The sequence below is a fragment of the Saimiri boliviensis genome, chromosome 1 (assembly GCF_048565385.1).
Source record: "Saimiri boliviensis isolate mSaiBol1 chromosome 1, mSaiBol1.pri, whole genome shotgun sequence".
In the NCBI taxonomy this organism is placed as follows: Eukaryota; Metazoa; Chordata; class Mammalia; order Primates; family Cebidae; genus Saimiri; species Saimiri boliviensis.
Window position 1 is genome coordinate 219,985,298 of NC_133449.1, and position 9,439 is coordinate 219,994,736.

The window sequence follows — 9,439 nt, forward strand, 5'->3', positions numbered from 1 at the left end:
TTATGGCTGCATTGTATTCCATGGTCTGTATGTGTTACATTTTTTTTAAATCCAGTCTATCAATGATGGGCATTTGGGTTGGTTCCAAGTGTTTGCTATTGTGAACAGTGCTGTAGTAAACATGAATGTGCATGTGTCTTTATAATAAAATTATTTGTAATCCCTTGGGTATCTATCCAGTAATGGGATTGCTGGGTCAAATGGTATTTCTGGTTCTAGATCTTTGAGGAATTGCCAAACTGTCTTCCACAATGGTTGAACTAATTTACACTCCCACCAACACTGTAAAACTGTTCCTATTTCTCCACATCCTCTCCAGCATCTATTGTTTCCTGACTTTTAAATGATTGCCATTCTAACTGGCATGAGATGGTATCTCATTGTGGTTTTGATTTGCATTTCTCTAATGACCAGTGATGATGAGTTTTTTTCATGCATTTGTGGGCCTCATATACCTTTTTTTTTTTTTTTTGAGAAGTGTCTGCTCATATCCTTTGACCACTTTTTGATGGGGCTCTTTGTTTTATTCTTACAAATTCATTTAAGTTCCTTGCCGATTCTGGATATTAGCCCTTTGTCAGATGGTGAGATTGCAAAAATTTTCTCACATTCTGTAGGTTGCCTGATCACTCTGATTATAGTTTTGTTTGTTGTACAGAAGATCTTTAGTTTAATTGGATTCCATTTGTCAATTTTTTTTTTTTTTGCCTTTTTTTTTTTTTTTTTTTTTTTTTGGTGATTTAGTCATGAAGTCTTTGCTTATACCTATGTTCTGAATGGTATTGCCTATGTTTTCTTCAAGGGTTTTTTTAGGGTTTTAGGTCTTATGTTTAAGTCTTGAATCCATCTTGAGTTAATTTTTGTATAAGGAGTAAGGAAGTGGTCCAGTTTCAGTTTTCTGCATATGGCTAGCCAGTTCTCCCAACACCATTTACTAAATAGGAAATCCTTTCCCCCATTGCTTGTTTGTTTTTGTCAGGTTCATCAAATATCAGATGGTTGTAGGTGTGTGGCAGTATTTCTGAGGCCTCTGTTCTGTTTCATTAGTCTATGTATCTGTTTTGGTTCCAGTACCATGATGTTTTGGTTACCGTAGCCTTGTAGTATAGTTTGAGGTCAGATAGCATGATGCCTCCAGCTTTGTTCTTTTTGTTTAGGAGTGTCTTGGTTATATGGCTCTCTCTTGGTTCCATATAAAATTTAAAGTAGTTTTTTTTTTTTCCAAATTTTATGAAGAAAGCCAATAATAGCTTGATGGGGATAGCACTGAATATATAAATTACTTTGGGCAGTATGGGCATTTTCATGCTACTGATTTTTCCTATCCATGAGAATGGAATATTTGTCCATTTGTTTGTGTCCTCTCTTATTTCCTTGTGCAGTGGTTTGTAGTTCTCCTTGAAGAGGTCCTTCACATCCCTTGTAAGTTATATTTCTAGGTGGTTTTTTTTTCTCTTTGTAGCAGTATGCTCCATTTCCTCTTGAATGCTTTGCCACTTAGAAGTTTCTTCCCCCAGTTATCCTAAATCATCTCTCTCAAGTTCAAAATTATACAGATCTCTAGAGAAGCACAAAATGCTGCCAGTCTCTTTGCATAGCAAGAGTGACCTTTATTCCAGTTTTCAAGAAGTTCCTCATCTCTATTAGAGACCACCTCAGCCTGGACTTTGCTATCCATATCACTATCAGCGTTTTGGTCAAAGCCATTCAACAAGTCTCCAGGATGTTCCAAATCTTCCCACATTTTCCTATCTTCTTTGAGTCCTCCAAACTGTTCCAACCTCTGCCTGTTACCCACTTCCTAAGTCACTTCCATATTATTCTGTATCTTTATAGCAGCACTCCACTACCCCATACCAATGTACTGTATTAGTCTTCTCACATTGTTAATAAAAACATATCTGAGACCAAGTAATTTGTAAAGGAAAGAGGTTTGATTCACAGTTCAGCATAACTAGGGAGGCCTTAGGAAACTTACAATAATGATGGAAGCAGAAGCAAACATGTCCTTCTTCACATGATGGCAGGAAGAAGTGCAGGGGAACTTTGCCCTTTATAAAACCATCAAATCTCATGACACTTATTCACTAACATTAGAACACATGGGGAAAACCCACCCCCATAATTCAATTACCTTCCACTGGGTCCATGCCATGACACATAGCTATATAGGGAGGTATAATTAAAGATGAGATTTGGGTGGGGACACAGCCAAACCATATCAGTCTTGTTCTATCTAATTTCTAGTTTGCTGGGTACAAAGAAACATATGCTAGAAGAATCTGGTAAGAAAAATCTGATTGTGAGATATTCTGCAAGAGAAGTAATTCATTTTCTTCAGCAGGCCAATTGGAGGGGAAAAAAGAGTAGAGAGTAGATTTTAGAGACTTGAGAGACATAGCAACTATATTTATATCTGAACTAAACCTAAAGTTGTGATAAAAATCAATGCCAGAATATGATGAAGAGCTGGTCTTAGAATGCTCAAAGGAAAACAGTAATATATAAATGTCATGCAAAGTCAAATTGTGATTCATATACACAGAGGGAGGGCAGGGAAGATCTTGCTTCTCTTCTACAAGGCTGCGTTCAATTTGCCTAACACCATTCCCCAGCTCACATCCAAGCAGAAGCAGTTGAAGCAACTGTTTATTTGGGGTCAGAAAGAGGATCATGAAAGGTGAGCTGGAAGAGTCTTTATGGCAATGGCTAGGAACAATACCACTGCTTTTAAACTGAAAAAAAAAAATGAGTTTCATGTACCCTAGTGTGATTCTAATTTAAATTTTAAGCTTTATCCCTGTACAGACAGTGCTAGATCAGCTAACTCAAAATCCATATTGCATTCAGTACCAGGAATGAGAAGATGAGGGGAGTAATCTCAAATTAATATAGTTTTTGAATAAGACTTAAGAATTATCTTCTACTACACAATTACACATTGGTTCCAGATTGGTTAATTATATCTGAAGAGGAAAACTTCCTTCATAGGTTTTCCTATCCAATTGTTTGGATCTATTTCTTAGATCCAAACAATTCTGTAACAAGAGGCAGTGAAAACAATCATAGTGCCACAAACCTGGAAACGCTTGCTTATAGAGTGTGGGCTTTATGACTCAAAAGTCACTCAATTCAATTCTGCAATGCAGAAACACAAACAAAGGAGAAAATGAGAATTCAGGTATTTGAATTAGACTATGCAGAAAAGGGGAACTTTATAAAAGTCTTCACAATGGAGATGCCAGAAAGGCAAATTAGAAATGTATGGAAAAATGTAATGATGGCTCAAATGGAATTCTTTGCAAGATGAGACATTTTGCGTAAATGGATTTCTGTCCCTGCCACATTCTGAACGCATAAGGCCAAAATTAACCTTATTTTGGGAGATTCCTTCTGATGGAGTGTATTTTCTTTCATTTCTTTGAACTTTTAATTCATAAGGGCAATATAATTTAATTTATACTTTTATTCTTGCTCCAGAGCTGCTGGGTGGGTAGGTATCCCTAATTCTGAAATTCAGCATTTAGGAAGCACACTATAATACAGATATAAGCCAATATTCCCTAAAGGTTTTCTAACAAAATGGTATTTTGGTCGCCTTCTCTGTCTTTTTCCATGTATTTCTCAATTGGTGAAGAGAGATACTAATTTTTGGTCTCCTTATATCCTAACCTATATGAACACAAAAGAAAGATTTTATCATTTAAGTTTACTTTCTGAAAATGTGCACACGAAAATAAACTGCTCCTATAGGATCATTAATGGTATTGTCCAGAAATCATTCAACAAAAGTAACTCTTAAAAGGGAATGCTTCTAGAGAAAAAACAAACAAACAAACAAAAAACAAAACAAAAAAAAAAAAACAAAAAAAACAAACTGGAATTCTCAGTGAAACCAATGAAAAAATCAAAGATTAAAAAAACAAGAATTAGAGATTATTCGCTTATATAAAGCCTCATTTATTAGACAAATACTTATTGATTAGGGGCTCTGCTAGGCAGAGTAAATCCAGGGTTTAACAGAAATGTGGATACCTGCTTCCAGGGAATTTGAATTCTAACTAAACAGAAGTAACAAAACAAAACCACCAAGAGAGAAAGATGCTATGTTATTTTATATGTTTAAATTGAGAAACAGAATTAGTAGCAAACTAGCTAGACCAAAAAGAGTAATGTGTTGAAGAAACAAGAAGGGAATTTGTTCTTTATCTTTCTGAGGCTACATGGCATGTTAATACTAATATTTTGTAGAGCAATTTTATTTTCTTTTTTATTTTCTCTCTCCAGGCTACCCCTATTTTAGTATGTATATGGTAGACAATGAGTACCCAGTGTTTGTTCTGAATTTCAATGCAGAATATGGATTTCATCTTTGAGTCATAATTCCTAATTGACCCACAAAAAACTGTTTCACTCAAAGTTAGGAGTCCACCAAACAACCAATCATTAGTAGCCAAAGGTGGGGTAGGTGGGGGGTTATAATCATATAACACTGACATGAGGTGAGGTCTCTTGCAAGACTTTGCTACTTTACTATGCCATGTCTATTCTCTACAACTTTACGGTTATAATAGAACCCTAATTTTGTATGGGGCAACAATGCTTCCAGTTGAAATATAATATTCCTTAGCCTTTCTTGTGGATAAAGATAGTCATGTGACAAGGTTCTGGCACAACAAAAATAACTGGGATTTTCCAGGTGGGGCTTTGGAGGAAGCTTTTTTAAAGGGAAGACATCAAAAGCTCATGCTCTGTCTTTGGCTTTGGTATTCTTCTTTCCCAGACCTCAGATATAAAGCTGATGGTGGCTAACCATCTTACAAGCATGGAATGGTAACTCCAATGGCAAAGCTTCATGTTAATATCAGCTGAATAAAGAGATTAAGGAGAATATGTCTTAAATATTACTTTAAAAGCTATTATAAAAGTCCTTGACTTCTCACCTGCAGAAATTTGTGATGTGACAAAAATAAACTTTCTGTTTAGCTAAATCACAATGAATTGAATTTCAGCCATAGGCAACCTTGTGATTAGCTTGTGATGCCTATCTATATCAGATAAGTGGATTTTGATTAAGCAATTAAAACAGACTTACCTTCAACAACAAATGGGAACAACAACAGTAATCAAAATACAAAAATTAAAAAAAAGTTAATATTAAAGATGCAGTCAAAGGTAGTAAAACATTAGAAGGGAATGGAGGTTTGGGCAAAAGCAGAGTACTTTTTATATACTCTGTAACAATTTAGACCAATATACATAATTGTAGAATAAGAATATTTGTGAAATGCCTTTTAAATTATTCAACATAATGTAAACATCAAAGCTATGGTGAAAACGGAAATATCAGTTAAGCTCAACTATTAAAAATCTTCATTAGATGAGAAAGAGATAACCTTATACAAAAATAGATGAAAATACTACGTAAACAGTGAGTTAAAAATCTCAGCTTGAAGTGAAAAAAAAAAAAAAATGCTACCTAGATGTTAAGACATGGACCAGGCCGGGCGCGGTGGCTCAAGCCTGTAATCCCAGCACTTTGGGAGGCTGAGGCGGGTGGATCACGAGGTCAAGAGATCGAGACCATCCTGGTCAACACGGTGAAACCCCGTCTCTACTAAAAATACAAAAATTAGCTGGGCATGGTGGCGCACGCCTGTAGTCCCAGTTACTAGGGAGGCTGAGGCAGGAGAATTGCTTGAACTCAGGAGGCGGAGGTTGCGGTGAGCCGAGATCGCGCCATTGCACTCCAGCCTGGGTAACAAGAGCGAAACTCCGTCTCAAAAAAAAAAAAAAAAAAAAAAAGACATGGACCTACAGCAAAGGGAATCCAGAAGAAGAAAAAAAGAATGACAAAGACTTATTAATAAACTTTGTATGAAGTCATCATATGAGTGTTATTAATATCAAACATATTAGAAATTAACTCAATCACTACATAAACTAGTCTATTATTTATTATTTAGTTTTTTTAAATAATAAAAGCCAAACATTAACTAATATCCATGTACCAAACAATATAGTACTTAAAAGCATAAGGCAAGCATTTTTAGAAACTTAGTATTTGTCGGAATTTGAAAATTTGTTTAATCTCATTATGAGTCTGACAGGTTCATTACACCAAAATCGATAGAACTTCTGGAGGAAATTAACAAGTTAAAGAAAAATATGATTTTAATGTGATAGAGGTCTCAGTTTGAACCTTGGATCTAAGTAAAATGCTATAAAAAATTCTCATTTTGGAATTGAAGAAGAAATAAGAGAAAGGAATTACTTTTGCCACAACCTAAAAAAATGAGAAAAACAGATAGAGGATAAGGGAGGTGGAGGGAAGGTGAAGCCGCAGGTGAGGAAGAGGAGACATAAGAGGAGAAGAGAAATCTAATTCAGGTTCTGTATTATGGCCATTATATGCATTACCTAATTTAGTACTCACATGTGCCTATCCCCGTTTTACAGAAGAATGAACATAGTTTCACAGGTGAGTAATATTTCCAAGATCAAAGGGTTTTTCTTTATTTCATTTTTAATGTTATCATATTTTCTTTTTCTAACATTTAAAATTTACATTTTAGAGTTATTGTACTCTGAAATGTTTTTAAAATAAAGCCGAGTAATTTTCTAGTTTTGGAAAAACAAAATTTTAAATTATCGTAATGATAAGTTCTTGACTGAAGAATCTAAATTGTATGTTATCAGTTGCTCAAAACTTGATAAATACTTACAACTTACATTTTTAATAGTCATATAATTGAATGTGTTTTGAGAGAAACTATTGCTAATATTATTTACATTTGTTTTCCAATGTCAGAAGCATGAAGCACAAAAGAGTATATAGCTTAAAATAAATAAAAAGTTGTGGAGTTTACATACAAATTACATGATCCAGGTCAAAATATATAGCAATATAGAAATCTTTTCACTTTTATAAAGTAACTATTTGAAATCCTTTAAAGAATTATTCTCTTCAAACATTTTGAAACAAATTTGCCTTTTGATTGGAACTATGTGTTTCATTATAAAGATGGAACACGATGTTCTGGCTTACATATTCTCTGCAGAAGGAGGTCCTTTTTTGTACTGAATTTTTAGCATATAGTAAAGATCCAGATTGTAAAAAAAAAATTAATTTCAGGCATGACAGACTGGAAGTATATATTGAACAGATCTGGGAACAGAAATGATGCAAATGCCTTTCTCCCAGCTTCTGAAAATTATGTAATGGACCAGAATTTCAAGATAGACTTCTGTTTGAGTGAAGCATGGACTCTCAATCAGAGGATAGTATCAAAAATGACTTTTGGAAAGCAAAGTATAAGGCAGTTTCCCACAAATGGTAGGTAGTTCCATGAGCATTGACTGTAGTGATAACATTATAGCTAAGCATCAGGATACTCACATATATTGTAATTATTAGCGGTGGTAACAGAACGTGGATAGTAAACATTTCTTCTGAATGAGCAAGAGCAGTAAAGGAAATTGACTCATGAAAGGAAGAAGACCAGTGATGCATTAAGAGCTAGAAATAAAAATCAGTAAAATTGTTTTAATTCTTCAGCATATAGCTATTATGCTTAAAGTATTATACATTTTGGTCAGTCACGATGATGGTAACATTTATACTGCCTATACATTGATTTTTATATTATTTAGTGTTTCTATCTCAAAGCAATTAAGAATACTGATAAGCTAATAAAAATACTTGAAAGATTTGTCCCTTCTTGTCATTAAAGTATTTAAAATATGGCAGTGGCAAAGAGTGCAACTGAATAGTGCTAACCAGTTGCTATTATAAAAATTTTACCATAATGTGTTTGATAAATGACATTCAAAAATAATGAAAAATTAGTAATTCTAATACATTAAAAATTAGTTCATTTATACTTGCATACATATACCTAGAATTAGAAATTTTTCTAATAATACATAACAGCTATCAATAGAACAGATGGATGGACTTTTAGGAAGTTTCTGTTAAACCATTCCACTTAAAAATTGTCTACAAATTTCAAGTCAATGCAATGCACATCAACAAATGTTTTATCAAGAGTCTGTTAATGTGCAATTTTTCCCTGAAAATGTTTCTAGAGAGGGAAGGAATAGGAAAGAAACACATCAAATTAATTTTTTTTTTTTTTTTTTGTAAAAAAGACATGACAAATCACTCAAAAATACAAACAAAATGATGTTGAAATATACAGGTATCTTAAACGTCTGAAGTATCAGCAAAGACTTCATGGGAGGGCTGACATCTGAGATGGTAATGTTAGAAAGGGCAAGAATTCAACGTGAAGAGCTATGAAGGGGGACTTCATTCATAGGTGAAAGCCAGTGGAAGTCTATGCTCATAAAATTACTTATAATAAAATTCTATAAAGCCATTAGCTTACTTCCACTCAGTAAGAAGGTAAAAGATCTATAAGAGACATTGGTGGTATTAAGTTATCCAAGCACTCAGAGACCCTAAGTAGCCAGGGCTTTTCTACAAGCAGCTTGTGCAAGATGAATTTTCAATTCTATGTCTATCTCTAATCTATCACCTATTATTTATTTATTTCTGCTTTTCAATTATGATATATCTGTAAAATAGCTGCCACTTAATTGTATCATTGACGAAGTAGATAGTACACACACACACACACACACACACACACACACACACACACACACAGTGTTTGCTGTTCTCAAAATATCACCCTGATGACATGATCACAGAATTTATAAACCTTCAAACCTTACTCTGTGAAATAACTTTTGTAGAAATTTTCAGAATGATCCCACCCAAACTCATGTTTTTAAGATAATGTATAGGTGAAATTCTATGCCACATAGACTCCTCATTTTAAATTCTCATAAGGATAAGATTTGTATTATGAGAAAAACAATACAAAAGAATTGGAAAGATAAATGAGCAGAAATGTAACATATTAGTAAAATAGAGAGAAAAAAAGAAAATATGTAATTAGCTTAATTGCTTCTATGATGTATATTCAAATAAAAGTATTTTCAATATTTTTAATCACAAAAATATACTTTTAATATTTGAAATTATGGCTAATGCCTTAAATTCCTATTGTTCCATCATCTTCAGTAAATTTTCCTGAATATTTTTTTACTAGTTACACTTTTTATTTCTCTAGTGTCTTTTAAGTAGATCCAAGCTGACATCTTTATTTCAATGTAAAAGCTTTAATATGTATATATTTTTAAACACTCTTTTTGCTCTTAGAATTTTCTTTTATATCAAATGGAATAGTAAATGGCCATATACTATTTAATGGCGATAGAATTGCGTACCTGTTCTGGAATCACTTCATCTTTCTTTACTTATGGTATGCTATTTTCCTGTTACTTTCTTGTTCTAATAATACTTCTTGATAGCCTCATATCTCAATGTATTTTTATATGCTCTGTCCTCCAAGAAGTCTTTCAAAATAAA

The 9,439-nt window shown here is 33.5% G+C and overlaps 1 long non-coding RNA gene across 2 annotated transcripts in view; it reads right to left on the reverse strand.

Annotated features, from left to right (window-relative positions):
- Positions 1 to 7,579, reverse strand: part of LOC141580829 (uncharacterized) — a 57,422-nt gene extending 49,843 nt beyond the window's left edge. For both annotated transcript variants that reach the window (XR_012513194.1, XR_012513193.1), the window contains exon 1: positions 7,400 to 7,579. This is a non-coding gene — a long non-coding RNA (uncharacterized LOC141580829). The remainder of the gene's footprint in view (positions 1 to 7,399) is intronic.
- Positions 7,580 to 9,439: the final 1,860 nt, after the last annotated feature.